Source organism: Dendropsophus ebraccatus, chromosome 8 (genome assembly GCF_027789765.1).
Source record: "Dendropsophus ebraccatus isolate aDenEbr1 chromosome 8, aDenEbr1.pat, whole genome shotgun sequence".
Lineage (NCBI taxonomy): Eukaryota > Metazoa > Chordata > Amphibia > Anura > Hylidae > Dendropsophus > Dendropsophus ebraccatus.
Genome location: NC_091461.1, coordinates 86,076,432 through 86,093,563, shown reverse-complemented (window position 1 = coordinate 86,093,563; position 17,132 = coordinate 86,076,432). Strand labels below are relative to the sequence as shown.

Here is a 17,132-nt window from a genome sequence, read left to right as displayed (position 1 = left end):
TTCCGCCCTTGCATAGGATGAAGTCTATGACATGGGTGGAGACGCGCGCCTGCATCAGTCCGCCGGTGGGTGCCAGCTGCGGAATGCACAAAGGGTTATCCTTCGCCATTCAGCAGTGTGCACGTACCCTAAATCTGTAAGTGTACCCTGAGGTACTCTCACAGAGTTGGGAGAATTTCACACCATACCGTCATCTCTTATTGGGACGGTACTGGCGGAAAAGACGTGTCTTGGGGGCAGCATACGCTACACTACCCCCAGACACGTCACTGGATGATGAGGATGAATGGGGGAAAGAAGGATCCCCCCATTCATCCTCACTGGCTGTTTCGGTGTCGGAGGCAATAATAGCGTATGCGTCCGACACCGAAAAAACGCCCTGGAGGCCATTTTTATATAGGGATTGGTGTATGGGGTATGTAGTGGTGTCGTGTAAAACTTTATTCAATGTAGTGTAGTGTAATGTAGTGTTTTTTACGTTTTTTTTTTAACATTCAGTATAAAAAAAAAACCTACACCAAAAATGGTGTTGCTGATAAATGCCACACTTATGTATAGTGTATTACATTTTTTAGCCGCTAGAGGGCAGCAGAGCGCCGAAAAAAAGCCGAGGACATCTGGGGGGCTGACGGAAAAGGCCGAAGACCCGAACGGAAGAAGATGACGTCGCGGAACCTGGAAGACACCGATCGGGACCCCGGGATCCGGTGAGTATGGCCAAATACCTGCTCTGAACCATTATTTTCCGGGTCTTCGGGTTACCGATGGCCCGGAAAGGTTCCGATCGCCGCTATTGGCTGGTCTGAACTGATCAGCCAATAGCAGCGATCGTCGGCATGGGGGGGGGGGGGGTCAACAAGCCCCCATGCCGACAGGGAGAGATAGCCTGCAGTGTATTTCAGCAGGCCATCTCTCCCGATCGCATGCGGCCGGTCCGCGGCGCCCTCTTGATAGACCCGCGTACCGGTACGTCATCTGTCCTTAAGTGACAGTGATCCATGAGGCAAGGGCAGGCACACCAGTAGTCAAAATGGATGCCAGTTAAAGCCCAGCAAAAAGGAGGCAAGGGCAGGCACACCAGTAGTCAACATGGATGCCAGTTAAGGCCCAGCAACAAGGAGGCAAGGGCAGGCACACCAGTAGTCAACATGGATGCCAATAAAGGCCCAGCAGTAGTCAAAATGGATGCCAGTTAAGGCCCAGCAATAGCCAACAAGTAGCCTTCTACCCTCAGCACCCTTTCGATTTTCAATTTGACTGTAGCAGTTGGGGTAACATTCCCTGCATAATGTAACTACTCACTTCTACCCCCACCACCCTATCGATTTTCAATTTTACTGCAGCAGTTGGGGTAACATTCCCTGCATAATGTGACTTACCACCTCTCCCCCCACCGCTGTTTTGAATTTGACTTTGATCCTTGAGGATCTGGCAATTGTCTCATGCAAAGGGATCATCACTTGAGGGGTAGTGTACTACAAATCCCAGAAATACAGTGTAGTACCCACTAGTTTAGGGGGGGCTGTACGGTACAATCTGGTAGTGGCTGGACCTAGACACTAGCTGCGATACCCCCTTACAATGAGCAGTGAAGTTTTATGCAGGTGTACTATAAATCCCAGCAATACAGTGTAGTACCCTCTAGTTTAGGGGGGGCTGTACGGTACAATCTGGTAGTGGCTGGACCAAGACACACGCTGGGATACCCCCCATCAAATGAGCAGTGAGGTTCTATGCAGGTGTACTACAAATCCCAGCAATACAGTGTAGTACCCACTAGTTTAGGGGGGGCTGTACGGTACAATCTGGTAGTGGCTGGACCTAGACACATGCTGTGATACCCCCTTACAATGAGCAGTGAAGTTTTATGCAGGTGTACTACAAATCCCAGTAGTACAGTGTAGTACCCACTAGTTTAGGGGGGCTGTACGGTACAATCTGGTAGTGGCTTACCACCTCTCCCCCCACCGCTGTTTTGAATTTGACTTTGATCCTTGAGGATCTGGCAATTGTCTCATGCAAAGGGATCATCACTTGAGGGGTAGTGTACTACAAATCCCAGCAATACAGTGTAGTACCCACTAGTTTAGGGGGGGCTGTACAGTACAATCTGGTAGTGGCTGGACCTAGACACACACTGGGATACCCCCGTCCAATGAGCAGTGAAGTTCTATGCAGGTGTACTACAAATCCCAGCAATCCAATGTAGTACAGCAGGACCACCAGCCTTAAAATAAAAATAGTACACTGAGCACTTCTTAGGGGTCTGAATGCAACACCTAATGGCCCCCTTTTGCCAGCAGCCGATCACCACAGTGTGCTGGTTAAATCGTGGTAGCAGCACTGCAAGTCCCAGCCAGCAGTCTGTAGTAATACTTTTAAAAAACGATTTGAAGCCCTGAAAAGGGCTGTCTGTTTGTAATACTAGTATTCCCTGCCTACTGGAACACTAAATCCAACACTGACGCTCTCCCTGAGAAGCAGCAGCTCTGTCCCTAATCTCTCACAGCATACGTCTGAAGTGAGTACTGCCGGCTGCGCATTTTATATGGCAGGGTCATCTGATCTGGCCAACAAATCGCTGCTATCGACATGTATGGGTCCCACGTTATAGCGGGATGTACCAAAGAGTCTCCTGCATGTTTATTGGCTGAGAAATAGCGCCTAAACTTACAGGAAACGTATGATGAGATTTTCTCAAGTATCGCGAGATGCTCCTCCGAGTAACGAGTACCATCGAGCTTGCTCGCTCATCACTTATCATGACGCTATCAGATGATAATACATTATCGTCAGACTATGTGTCAATATCTATGGATCCATATCTATGGATCAACAAAGGATCCCACCGCTGTTCCGGATGGTCCGATCATGGTAAAGTATATTTACTAAGTATCTATTTACTATCTATCTGTATTCACTTTTGTTGCTCAGCCAACCAGCAGCTGCGAAGGGACTGCAGCCTCTGATTGGCTGAGCAGCGATAGTGAAGACGGATGCATACTTTCAACAATCCCTTCCCCAGCAGAGCACAGCCTAGTAACAATGGGAGTTAACTTACCCGTTGGGGGCTAGACTGTCACTTTCAGATTAACCAGGTACCTGGGGGCACTTAAATAACCGCTCTGGGAGCACCCCCCCCCCTCACTGCACACATCACAAATTATGTGAACAGCGCCCATAACTAAAATACAGCCGGCTAAAATATAAACAGCTAAATGGTGGATATAAGGCTCCATGCAGTCGACAGTTTAATGCAAAAGACAGATAAACCAGAGAATAAACTATAAATATATAGTAAAACAAAACTTTAATTTTCATATATTGAAAAAGCCCCCACCATTAAAAGACAATTTATTTAAACTTTGAAGTAAAATGAAGGATTTTAGAAATTACAGAAAAAAGCGATGTGAATCATTCTTCTAAGACTATGTGAACTAAATAAACATTTGTAACAAATTAGATAACCAAGTTACTATGTATATAGCGCTTAACTTCAGCGAGACATCTAGAAGTTTTAAGGCCACGTTAAAGGGATTTTCCATAAAATATTTTACAAATAAAAAAAAAGTAATTCTGACCTTTTCAATCTCCTCATGCTGACACTTCCCTGGTCCATCTTTGGAGATGATGTGGTGTGTTGACATCACTGCAACCGAACAGTGGCTGTAGCAGTGACATATCAACACCACAGATATCATCACTGCGGCTAATGCTTGTCGCAGGGCTGAACAATCCCTTTAACATTCAAACAACTCTTTAAAATGACTGGTATCTATACTTTTCCAAACAACATAAAGCAGTTGGTTGAAAGACAACCTGTTGACATGAATGTTTTGCTTTTGAGATCCAGTGCAAAGTCTCATTTAATTACAGGTTTGAGTCTGTTGTCTGGGGCAGTAAACTCAATGGAAGTGATACAGATAATATTCCTGTGGTAGGTGTGCCTCCAGGAGGGGTTGCTGTCTATAAGCAGAGTCTTTAGCAGCTCTCACATTTCTATCCGTTTTCTTTTCATGAGGAATTTCCATCTCCATATCTTGAAGACAATAAAAACAACATCAATTATTGCTAAATAGAGAATATATAGAGAGTAATGTCTATAAGCGAGTAACATTTACTCACATAACTATAAATAGGATTAACCCTTTGAGGACCAGGCCCAAAATGACCCAGTGGACCGCGCAAATTTTGATCTTAGTGTTTCCGTTTTTCCCTCCTCCCCTTCTAAGAGCTCCAGCACTCTCAGTTTTCTATCTACAAGCCATGTAAGTGCTTGTTTTTTACAGGAATAGTTGTACTTTGTAATGGCGTCATTCATTTTACCATAACATGTATGATGGAATCCCAAATATATTATTTATGAAGATATAAATTGGTGAAATCGCAAAAAAGAATGCAATATGGTAACGTTTGGGGGGTTCCTGTGTCTACGTAATGCACTATATGGTAAAAGCGACATGATACCATTACTCTATAGGTCAGTCCGAACACAACCATATGCAGGTTACACAGATTCTCTAATGTTATATATTTTTTTTAAATGAAATCCTTTTTTTTGGCAATTAATTATAAATAAAATGGGACTATTGTGACGCTTATAACGGTTTTATTTTTTCACCTACGGGGCTGTATGGGGTGTCATTTTTTCCGCCATGATCTCTAGTTTTTATTAATACCATATTTGTGAAGATCGGACGTTTTGATCACTTTTTATAAATTTTTTTATATATATAATGTAACATAAAATCGGTAATCCGCGCACTTTTTTCCCTCTTTTCGTGTACGCCGTTTACCGTTCGCAATGACGCTTGTTATATTTTAATAGATCGGACAATTACGCACGCTACGGTATATTATATGTTTATCTATTTATTTATTTTTATATGTTTTATTTATATAATGTAAAAGGGGGGTGATTTCAACTTTTATTGGGGGAGGGGTTTTGGGGTAGTGTGTTAGTGTTTTTAACTTTTTTTTTTTTACACATTTGAAGTCCCTTTGGGGGACTTTTAGATTCACTACTTGGATTTTTACACTGATGAATGCTATGCCATAGGCATAGCATTGATCAGTGTTATCGGCGCTCTGCTCATTGAGCCTGCCTGTGCAGGCTTAGAGTAGCAGATCGCACTGCGGGGGTCCCGATCGGTAAGTGTCAGGGGACTCCCCCTGTCACTTACACTTAAACGCCGCTTAAGGAGTTAATGACACGCGGCAGCGCGATCGCTGCAGCGTGTCATTACCGGTGAGGTCCCGGCTGCTGATTGCAGCCGGCCCCCACCTGCTATGAAGCGCGCTCCGCTCCGGAGCGCGCTTCATAGCGGGAGAAACACCCAGGGCGTACAGTTACGCCCTAGGTCGTCTGGGGACAGACTTCCATGGTGTAACTATACGCCCTGGGTCGTCTAAGGGTTAATGGAGAAGTCCGGCAAAATCTTTTATTAAAGTATTGTATTGCCCCCCAAAAGTTAAACAAATCCCCGATATACACTTATCACGGGAAATGCTTATAAAGTGCTTTTTTCCCCCTGCACGTACTACTGCATTGAGGCTTCACTTCCTGGATAAAATGGTGATGTCACGACCCGACTCCCAGAGCTGTGCGGGCTATGGCTGCTGGAGAGGATGATGGCAGAGGGAAGCTCAGTGTACCTCCAGTGCCCTGTGTCCCTCAGTGTCCCCCTGCCATCATCCTCTCCAGCAGCCTCAGCCTGCACAGCTCTGGGAGTCGGGTCATGACATCACCATTTTATCCAGCGAGTAAAGCCTTGATGCAGTAGTAAGTGCAGGGAAAAAGCACTTTATAAGCATTTCCCGTAATAAGTGTATATTGGTGATTTGTATAACTTTTGGGGGACAATACAATACTTTAATAAAAGATTTTCACCAGGCTTCTCCTTTAATGATTGTTGAAAATTGTATAATGAAATACCTATAGCTTAGGCAGTGTCCTAAAAGTTAATAAGGAGGACTCTTTTATAGGCCCTGTTTATAACCAGGATCAGCACCATTATTACAGTAGATGTCCATGTAATAGCTTCACCAAGTAGACAAAATATCACATCCTTAACACTGATCTTTCCCCACTAATGCAGACAGCCAGAATTCTATCATTTGAAATGATAAGTATGCAGAGAATTTGCAGCTTGTGGTGAGAAAATGGAATTACAACTCTTATACAGATATTTAGGAGATTAAAATGGCAAGAAATCTGGACCTAAAACTCATAGTGCAGCCATTTTCACACAACGTATGTTTTGCCTAAATCACAGCTGTTGTTGCAATTTGCAACAGCGGCCGTGATTTTTGCAAACATACATTGTATGTGAATGAATGAAATCTTGTCCGGAGTGTAAACACACAGTATACGCTCCAGCTGGGATTCCAACCGGCCACATGAAAAACCGACATGTAAGTTGAAATTGAATAGCGGCCGCACAGACATGTTAGTTCACACAATGAAGCGCGCGGCATTGTGTGCAACGGTGAATTGGGATGCAGGAGCCCATGGGTGCACCCGAATCCCAATTCAACGGAAATGAAGATCATTTGGCGGATACTGCAGTATCTGCTGGGATGATCTTAACTGACACAGCCTGTTAGTGCATACTCACATTAAGGCACTGTAAAATAGCGGCTGCCATTTGAATTTATGCATTATGCATTTCCACAGCCTTAAAACTCTTTGAAAGGCTACTCAGCAGCATTTCAACAATCTTTTTGTTAACCCAATTAACAACTATTTAAGTAGCCAGATACTTGAGCATATACTTTATTCGATAGAGAGTGCTTCCTCATCTCTAGTAGAAATTCATAAGTTGTAAAGGAGAAAAAAAATGTGTTTTATCAGACATTGCTTGCCTAGTTTTGGACACCAGGTGGCACTGTGTTAACACAATGACATGAATGGCCACCGGATTAGTGGTAAATATTTAACATGCATTTATGTAAAATGTAATTTTGTGTTTGACCAATATAGAAAACACTTCTAGTGTGTATAGAGAAACACTTCTAGACCCCTAGTGTAGTAAAGGGAGGAATAGGCTTTGCCTAGAATACAGGTTACTGATTTTGTTTTGGAATAAAGGACATGCAATTTGCTCCTTTTTACTAAAGCCATTGATATGCATTTACCAGAATGACAATGTATTATACAAAACCACAAAGGGGGGAAGATTTATAAAGGGGGGGGGGGGGGAATGTACACCTGGTGTAAACTGCCCACAGCAACCAATCACAGCTCCTCTTATATTTTACCAGAGCTTAAAGCTGAGCTGTGATTGGTTGCTGTGGGCAGGTTACACCAGGTGTATATTTACACCCTTTCATAAATCTCCCCCAAAGTGTATGCAAATATATTTTTAAGGCTCAGTTATAGGAACAAATATTCTGCATGTGGCCTTGGTCAAACAGCTGTAAGTAATCTTTGGTTCATTGTTTCCTTTTCTGCAGACAATGGGGGCATTTATTAAGTTCAGCGGCTCTGGAGCTCAGAGGATTAATGTAGAGGCGCATTGCCTATACCTAAATCCTGTGTGCACGGAGCCTGTTTGTGCGATCAAAGTGAAACCTAAACCAGCTCAGAGCTATAACTATAATTTTTCTCCCAGAAAAAATGATAAATACGGCGAAGGCAGAGGCCGCGCCCCTTCTGTGTGCTGCCGCACCCCCCATAACGCCCCCTCCCCGCCCCACTAGCACAGGAGGCGCAGATGGGCCCGATGCGAATAAAATAGACCATTTGTGAATATTTTTACGCTTATCAGGCCCATCTGCGCCTAAAAAAGGCATTTTTGCGTTTTAATAAAACGTTTTATTCACCACAGCAAGGTAGTTTTCAGTAGAGGACAACCTTTTTTGACCCTGCAAATTTCAATTTTTCAATTTTCCATATGGTAAATTATATGGTAAAAGTGAGATATTTACTTTATTCTACCGACCAGTATGATTATATATATATATATATATATATATATTTTTTTTTTTTTGTTTCAACCCCTTCCCACATGAGGGCGTAACTGTACGTCCTCATGCGGATAGGGCAGTTTAGAGGGGGGCCGCGAGGCAACCCCGCTCTGAACCGCTGCAATCCCAGGTGCCGCGTGTAGCCCGGGACCGGGGGGGGGGACCAGGGGGGCTTCTAGTATATAAAAAGTGAAATAAATATTTTATTATTAATAAATAATCCCCTCCCCTAATAAAAGTTTGAATCACACCCCATTTTATAAATAAAAATAAATAAATAAACAAACATATTTGGTATTGCCGAGCGCGCACTCGCCTGAACTATTAATTTATTTCATTCCTGATCTCGCACGTTAAATGGCGTAAGTGCAAAAGAATTCCAAAGTGCAAAATTGCGCATTTTTGGTCGCATCTAATCTAGAAAAATTGTAATATAAAGCGATCAAAAAGTCACATATGCGCAATCAAGGTAATGATAAAAAGTACTGATCATGGCGCAAAAAATAACACCTCAAACAGCCCCATACACCAAAGGATCAAAGCGCTATAAGCATGGGAATAGAGCCCATGCTCTAAAGGAACATATATTTTTTTAAAAGGTTTTAATTTTTTAAAAGCCATCAAATAAAATAAAAGTTATGCAAGTTACATATCGTTGTAATCATAACAACTTGAGGAACATGCTTAACAAGTCAGTTCTACCCTAGGGCAAACGACGTAGATACAAATATTCCTCAAATTTAAAAAAAATTGTTTTTTCTTTCAATTTCATCACACATATAATTTTTTTCTGGTTTCGCAGTGTACTTTATGCAAAACTTAAGCCTGCCATTGCAAAGTACAATTAGTGGCGCAAAAAATAAGGGCTCATGTGGGTCTGTAAGTGAAAAAATGTAAGCGCTATGATCTTTTAAACATGAGGAGGAAAAAACAAAAGCTCAAAAAAAAAAATTAGTCCGGTCCTGAAGGGTTTAATAGAAGAACAAAACACAAAATCATCATTTTGGGGAACATTTACGAAGCGTCCGCCCGAGGCGTACGCCAGGGAGAAGTTACAGATTCGCACCTTCTCCCTGGCATACACCTACTGTACGGCCTGCTCGCCCAATGGGCGGGCTGGGGGAGCTTGGGGGCGTGACAGGGCGGGGAGGAGGCGTGGCCTCCTCCCGTGCCTCATTTCTCATTATTTACGCCTGAATTTATACCTGGAAGCAGGTGTACATTTAGTATGCTGGCGTGCGCCTCTTAGGGAATTCTACCAGGGAAAAGGGGGCGTTGGCAGTCAACACCTGCTGTTTATGAAATGCTCAGGACAACTCTGGATTGATGCAAGATGAATTACCTATTTATCAAAGACCAAACATGAACATTGCAGCAAGCAAGAATGTGAGGGTACTCACATGTAGTTTTTAACTACATCCTGTGTGATATTATGTGTGGAGTAATTTATGTAGTTCTGTTTTATCCAGTGACTCTATTTTCAGATTCTTTGTGTATCATTATTCTTCTTCACAGTACCCCATGTAGCAGTATTATTTGGACATTGGACAGGGCAGCAAGTAAAATAACAGAAGGAGTTGAAACTATATTGTAAGCAGCAGGAAGTAAAACAAGACACCAGGACAGGGAGAGAATGTGTAGGCTGACTTGACCCAGTAGTGCCAAAGCTGAATTACACTCAGGTGGACTCAAGGGACTGAATTACACTCTGTGGACTGGTCCAAGGGCCACACACATGATGACGGTTTTGATTTCTTCAGGACACACCCTAGTGTAGAGTGAGATGAAAGTTCAGGTGCCCCGGTGTTATGATGTGGGGTAATTCCAGACACATAGTGGTAGAAGTGAAGCTTAGGCTGTATTACATGGCCCAATATTCCCGATAAGCGAGCGCCAATCTGCTAGACCAGTTCTCGCGTAGTAAGGGCTGCACAGACATGGTTAGCAATGTTTGTGCAGCCCTTGCTTTGGTGTAAAATAATAAAGCAATTACCTGATCACATTCCCCAGTGTCCTCAGTCCTTGTCTGTGGCATTCCCGGGTCTCCACAGCAGCAGCTCTTGCTTCTGGTCCCGTCTCTGAAGTGGCAGGCCGCTCAGCCAATTACTGGCTGTGGTGCTGTCCTGTCTTAGCCATTGATTGGCTGAGCAGCCTGTCACTTTAGAGACGGGACCAGAAGGAAGAGATGCAGCTGCAGAGACTGGGGAATGCCACAGACAAGGCTGGAGGACACCGGGACGCCTGACAGGTAGCTTTATTATTTTATACACACATGTAGCACGGTTGGTGGAATATGATTTTTAAACTTGCCAAAAGACAAGAGCAGCTGATAATTGGCTCTTTGGCTGATCTTTGTCTTTATTACACAGATCGATATTGGCCGGATTCAGCCGATTATCGCTCCATGTAATATGGCCGTTTAAGCTTGGCTCAAAAGGCAAACACGATAACCTTAATTCCAACAAACTGTCTGTAAATGACTGGCGCAGAAGAATGCCCTAAAAGTCATACTGCAGTAAAAAGAAAGGGTCCCTCTTTCTCTCTTGCTTTGCTCAAGCTTCTATAGTAGTTTTGATAAGAACAGGAGGTCTAAGCCTACACTAGGGAAGGGGGAAATACGTTTTTTCACTCACTTCTTCACACTCAGCTAGCTTTCTTCATACTCCTACTAGATCAAACGTGATTTCAACCCTCAGTAAAGAGGAAGGCTGGGTGTAAGTAGCATCATCTAGGGTATTCCCAACGTATGTCTATGGGCACTGTGTAGGGCTCATCGCTCACAGCCTCTAACATGATCACTCATTAACATTGATGTTGGCAGGCAACATTATGTGCCCTGCACAAAGTGCATTTTACACATCCAATTGTATCCAACAACCATCCATGTAATCACATCCTACCACTATGTCCAGGTGCCTGACAGTAGTTAATACATCAGTTAATATCTGAATATTATTATAATTATTACAACAGAGAAGCTGACAAACCACAGCAATTTCCTACTTTATTTCCTCAATTACTATGCAAACAGAGTTTACTGTTTGTCTATATTGTCTAAAAAAAAAAAAATGTCCTAATTTTTGTAAAATGTACAAAAAATATAATTGAATGATGAAATTAAATTGGGTATTGTACAGTTGTGGTCCTCTTAAAGGGTTTGTCCTAACAATAATACAAGTCATAATTATCAAAATGATCAAGCAAAAAGTTATGACTTTTACTTATACACACACGTAACATACAATGCACATCTAGTGGACACATGCTAAGTCTTTCCCCAAAACTAGTTCTCTGCATACTGACCACCTGTTCACTTCAAACCACCTAATAAGAATATCTTCCTGTCCTGCTTGTCTGGGAAAGTATGGTCTGGTATGGCTGAGAAGACTGGAAAGGTAAGGGTGAACTATACCGGAGGGTGGAGAGTCAGTTTGTCTATACCTTGAGGATGAGATGCAACTTAAAGTGTACATTAGAAGGCAAAAAAATTGTAATTTACACATCCCGATAAGGGGCCGTGAATAGATGCAAACGAGTGCCGATCAGCGAGACTTATGATTTTTTTCAATGCGTTCACAAAGCCCTAAGAAAAGGGACCAATAAAGACAAAAAATAGATGCATAGTCAAGATTTAAAGAGGTTGTCCAGGAAAAAATTACTTTTTCCCTATTCACTGCATAGGGAAAAGTAGGAGGTCGAGGGGGGTCTGACCTCTGTACCCCCTGTCGATCTCTGTATCAAGTCCTGCCTGGCCTAGCCAAGTACAGCTATTCATTACAGAGTTGGAAGGAAGGACCCGATATAGAGATCGGCAGGGGGTACAGACTTCAGACCCTTGCGACCTCCTACTTTTCCCCTATCCTGTGCATAGGGAATAAGTCATTTTTTCCTGGACAACCTCTTTAAGGTTCTTCATACACCACTAATATGACATCTTTGACTTATGTGTCTGGAAATCTCCCAGCATACGGCAAATGTCTTGATGCACTGATCACTCCATGCAGGCCAAGAAAGTGTCATTGGGGCGAAGGGGGTATATGATTTTATTAAGACCATACCAAGAGTTGTGCAGCTACACCAGTTTCTTAATTATCTAGATGTGACATTTTTGTCCTGTATATCCAGCATAACCCATGCATTACACATAGCAAAGAGAAATCTAAACCTATATGATACATTCTTACCTTGTCTTTAAGTGAAAAGATTCAGATTCTGTGAAGAATAAAAAATGCAACCTGGTTATAGACTCTTGGATACTATTAGAGATGAGCGAACCTCGAGCATGCTCGAGTCGATCCGAACCCGAACTTTTGGCATTTGATTAGCGGTGGCTGCTGAACTTGGATAAAGCCTTAAGGCTATGTGGAAAACATGAATATAGTCATTGGCTGTATCCATGTTTTCCAGACAACCTTAGCGCTTTATCCAAGTTCAGCAGCCCCAGCTAATCAAATGCCGAACCTTTCGGTTTGGATCGACTTGAACCGATTCGCTTTTCTCTAGATACTATTATTTGGTATTATTACTTTGCTTTTTTATTAGATTTTCTCACCTGAATAGTTGTTATCCAACATGTGCTTTTTTATCATGTAAAGTTTTATAGCGATAAAGGTAACAGCAAAAAGTGTGCCTAAACAGGAACCAATAATAACATATTGTATATCTGAGAAAAAAGCAGATAAGACCAGTGTTAGTATCAGTGTTCAGTATTTTAGTATTAACATCATCTGTTTCTACTGAGTAAGCACCATAGAGATAGGTATTTCCTCTCCAAATATACTGCTTTTGTAACTATAGTACCACAGCTTAGCACACATACAAATAGAAGACCGGGAACCCAGTGCCAGGGATAAGTGCAGGCTGGTTTAATTCATGTTTTATCTAACTCTAAAGCCCCTATTACACAGGGTGACGGAGAGGAGCAAACGAGCGATGTCATGCTGGCGCTATTACACGTGTCGGCAACGAGCAGGTGAGTGCAGGGGAGGCTGCGGGGAGCTGCCGAAGGGGGGGTGATCGCTAGATTGTCTGGGCAGCCCATAGAGGATAGCAGCGGTCTTATGACGCCGTTCCTATTCCACGGAGCGACGGCAGCATATCCCTGCTATCTAGGTCGTTTGTCTTTCAACATGTTGAAAGACAACGCCAGACAACGATCAGCTGACATTGTTCACTCCGGCTGATCGTTGTCTTCTATTACACGCGATGATTATCGACCGTAACGGCTGAATACGACCGATAATCGTTTTGTGTAATAGGTCACTCCTGTAGCTTGCATGCATTGTTATTCCCCTTGCAGTGTGTATAAGTCAGATATGAAAATAATGGGGGGATTATTAAAAAGGGTAATTAAGTTGGATAAGTGATTGGGCATGGTCATGGTATACCGCTGAAAGGGGCTAATATTAAAAAAAGAGAGCAAAGTTATTCAAAAGTATAAATAGATTAAGATTGGTCATCAAAGGTCTAGTAAATGTTAAAAGGAGGTCATGAGCAAAAAAAGTAACCTTATATTTCTAGTGATTCACCTAGATTTGTGCTTTTTTGTGCTGCTTCTAAGGGTTTTTGAACTTCTTACCATGGTGGAAAATATATTATTGCTTGATGCTACACTACTAGGAAATTCTGATGACAACTTGTCCCACAGAATCCTACAAATAACTACTGTATACCTCCATGTGAAAATAAAGGCATACCAAGGTACTTTAGAGGCCACATATAACTCTATGTTAGCCCTGTTGGAGGTGGTGACCTACGTACATAGTGTTACACACATATTACATTGAACCGTTAGATTTACTTTTTTAATATAGTTTAATCACCTTAATGTATCTTTGCTTATCTATAAAGAGGAACTAACACAAAAAAACATGCTGTTTTGTTAACGCTGCACACCACTAGATATGATCAGTGTAACTTAAGAGGAAATGATACATGCTGATATACTATGGTAGGTGTATGCCTCTCTGTTTAGGTGATTATTATTTATTTTATTCTTTATTTCAATCAAGAGAAGCCAAATAAGATAATAAGCAAAAACAAATAACTCATAGTAATTCATATAGTTAAGCTAAAGTGTTAAATACCAAGTTATTAAAATAGTTACATAACAAGATCCATATGGTTAAACAGACTTTTGGGTTTATTAACAGTTATGTATAAAAATGCTGATTGAAATAGATGTGCTATACCAGCTGCTTTTTTTTACGTTTTTTATTTGATCCATTTTTGGCATCATATTGTGCATGCTTTTGTTTCATATTTTGCTATTTTTCCATCCATCCATCACATGTTTTGTTAATAGATTAACAATTTTATGCGGTTTTGGCAGAAAAATGAATATAAAAAACTGAACAGATATACACATAAACCTGTACAGATGCATATTTAAATGCTGTGCATTGCTAAAAATGCCATGAGTATAAAACATACAAAAAAAAAGAAGAAGAAGAAGAAGAAGAAGAAGAAGAAGAAGGTGAATAAAGAAGAAGAAGAAGAAGAAGGTGAATAAAGAAGAAGAAGAAGAAGAAGGTGAATAAAGAAGAAGAAGAAGGTGAATAAAGAAGAAGAAGAAGAAGAAGAAGAAGAAGAAGAAGAAGAAGAAGAAGAAGAAGAAGAAGAAGAAGAAGAAGAAGAAGAAGAAGAAGAAGAAGGTGAATAAAACCATTTAAATTCATTTCCACTGGGATTAGAAGGTGATTTACAGTTGCAAGACTAGGAACCATTGTATCACAATACTCATCCTGCTGCATGGTCACACAATTCCTTCACTCATACTAAATGGGTCTGTGTTTCAACTCACAAGTGGCTGTGACCCTGCAGTCTCAAAAATTTTTCTTGGGTTGCAGTCATGACCCTACTCACTAGATTTCATTAGGATTTACTACTTAGGCAGTACAATAAATATATTGTGAGGTACAGCTGCTATGCACTATTCTACAGCAAACCTACACAAATGGTTAATAAATTTCCCCCTTAATATTTACCAATATTTTTATTTTTTTCTAAAAGTGAAAACTGTAATCTGCTCTAAGCATTGCCTCAAGCTCTTGCAGTACATTGACTTGTATTGAAACTGCTCAATACTAGTGGCGCTGAACAGCAGACTGATGTAATACCTTCTATACCGTGTGTAATACAATAGTCCCGCTGTTGTTATACATTTATTGCTCCTGCACAAACCCTCCTGTAGGTAGAGGAGAACTTTGTAAATTGAGAATATCCCTTTAACAAAGCAGACCAAATTAGATGTCTAGAGATGGGAAAAGAGAATCTTCTCTAAATATGACTCCATGAGGAACTGAAAGGAATGCTGAACTATAAACTATGAAAACTTTATTTATGCCACATGCATGGAACTCCAGTAAGTTCTTGGCTTTCTCCCATCATTGAGAGTTCTGAAGAAATAGAAGAGGAGAGGTTTTTTTCCCCTTCCTTTATATGTGTGTTGTTACTCTACTTCTGGTTTTGCCAAAACAAAATGCACCATAGAAACCTAGAACATAGATAGCTCAATAAGCCACATGGTCCATCTAGTCTACCTATAATATTCCCTTATTATTTTTATCTTAGGATAGTTATAAGTGAATACCATAGAACACTATAGTATACCCTATGTCTGTCATAAATTTAAGGTGGGTTTTCTAACCACACCTGCCAGCATTTTATTAGCCTGCCTTAGGACTCTGTTTCATCAAGTCTTTACTTAGGTTATGTATCCAGGACTGAACACAGTATTCCTGATCAGTTGTATCAGTTGAACCATCTTTAAACATGGATACAGCCTATGGCTATGTTCACATGACGTTTTATCTTTTTGTTTGTGTGCATTGGGCGGCCGTCATTTTATTGACTTTGTGCATTCTATTGACGTCAGTTAAAATGCCGTAATAACAGACATTTAAAAAAAAAAAAGCAGACACCTTTTCTCTTTTTTTATTACTTTGTGTGAACATAGTCTATGGCTGTATCCATTTTTCCAGGCAGTCTTAGGCTATGTTTACACTAAGTAAAAAAAAAAAAGAGAAAAGGCACCCACTTTTTCTTTTTAAAGTAACATCCGCTATTACTGCATTTTAATTTATGTCAATGGAATGCATCCTTTTTTCTTTTTTAAAAGATGTCCATTACCATTTTCACCGTCCTTTCACCATCTTTACTATCAAATTCAACGGACTTTTCAATTAAATACACAGCCAAAGGGCAATCAGTCTTCCTAAACTAGAAGGGTATATGCACACAGAATAAAGCCCCTATTACACAGGGCGGCTGGAAGAGCAAATGTTTTCTCCTCGCTCTCCGCTCACTGCCGCCGCTATTACGCAGCGAGCGGGTAAGTGCAGGGGAGGCTGCGGGGAGCTGCGGGGCTGCCAGGGTGATTGCTTGATTGTCCGAGCAGCCCATAGAGGATATCAGCGGTCTGCTGCTGCCGCTCCTGTTCTGCTGAGCTACGGCAGCTGATCATTGCTGTATGAGTCATGTTAAAAGACAAAGGACTGCAACAATCAGCCGACATTGTTCGGATTACCAGCAGTAACGGCCAATACCGTCCGAATACGGCCGATACTCGTTCCGTTTAATAGGGCCTTAAATGTGAGGAATCCACAAGGATTCCGACATTCGACCACCCCCCACCCCTCTGAGCTTCCACTTGAAGTTCCATCTGTCACATAAACTCTATGCTTGGGCGGATTCCGTTTTCCACCCAAAGAATTGAGATTTATAATAAAATTAGTTTCTATTTTGGAAAGAACTTACCAAATCCTTCCTCAGGTTTTCCATTACAATAAGCAATGTCTGAAAGTAGAAAAGAAAACAATTATATTGTTTATTATTCTGATGACAAAGCATTACAAGAGAAACAAATGTGTTAAGAAACTTTACCCCAATTCCTATGATGTCACCAACAGAAAAAGTCAAAGTACATTTTAGAGAATAGAAAACCACCACTATATGAAGATCTCTGCCAGAAAGAGATAGATTTTTATTATAATGTACTTTTAACCCTGGTGGACTGGTGACACTAGAGCAATGTTCTGTATTTTAAGGAATTTAAAGTATGATAATACAGTGCAGATGATAATCAATATAATTTATAGTAACATACTGTGTTTGCCAGGCCCAAAGTCCTAGATAAATATTTCTCAATTCAGACCATATACACT

General features: G+C 41.3%; 1 long non-coding RNA gene across 1 annotated transcript; it reads right to left on the bottom strand.

Moving 5' to 3' along the window:
• Window positions 1-3,337: 3,337 nt before the first annotated feature.
• On the bottom strand, window positions 3,338-12,626 carry LOC138798707 (uncharacterized). Its single transcript, XR_011364142.1, has 3 exons — window positions 12,521-12,626; window positions 12,153-12,180; window positions 3,338-4,039 (listed from the first exon to the last, which is right to left on the bottom strand). It is a non-coding gene; the product is annotated as an uncharacterized lncRNA (long non-coding RNA).
• Between the last annotated feature and the right edge of the window lie 4,506 nt (window positions 12,627-17,132).